This window comes from Sinocyclocheilus anshuiensis, unplaced genomic scaffold (assembly GCF_001515605.1).
Source record: "Sinocyclocheilus anshuiensis isolate Anshui unplaced genomic scaffold, SAMN03320099.WGS_v1.1 scaffold1073, whole genome shotgun sequence".
NCBI lineage: Eukaryota > Metazoa > Chordata > Actinopteri > Cypriniformes > Cyprinidae > Sinocyclocheilus > Sinocyclocheilus anshuiensis.
The window spans coordinates 135235-135482 of NW_015555774.1; the positions used below are offsets into that span (position 1 = coordinate 135235).

General features: G+C 58.5%; 1 protein-coding gene across 1 annotated transcript in view; it reads left to right on the forward strand.

The window, feature by feature from the left end:
- The window catches only part of LOC107674474 (zinc-alpha-2-glycoprotein-like), an 8251-nt gene that overhangs the window by 4695 nt on the left and 3308 nt on the right, over positions 1-248 (forward strand). The gene's annotated exons all lie outside the window — the stretch shown is intronic.

A 248-nucleotide genomic window follows, 5' to 3' on the forward strand; every position in this document is an offset into this window, starting at 1 on the left:
ACGGCTCCGGGCTGGACTCCGCTTTGTCCACGGTGAAACCCGATCCGGCGATCGACAGCGCGAAGTTGTAGTATTTCCTCAGCGACCAGCACGGATCAGCAAGCGATATCTGGAAGACCAAACAAAGTAGTTTCGCTTTCACAACGAAAAACACAGCGGCCTAGCATGAGTAGCATGAGCGGCTTACCGTGAGCTGAGGCCGGGCAAGAGTGAGCTGAGGCGGCGGGATCGAGAACGGCGGTCCCGGG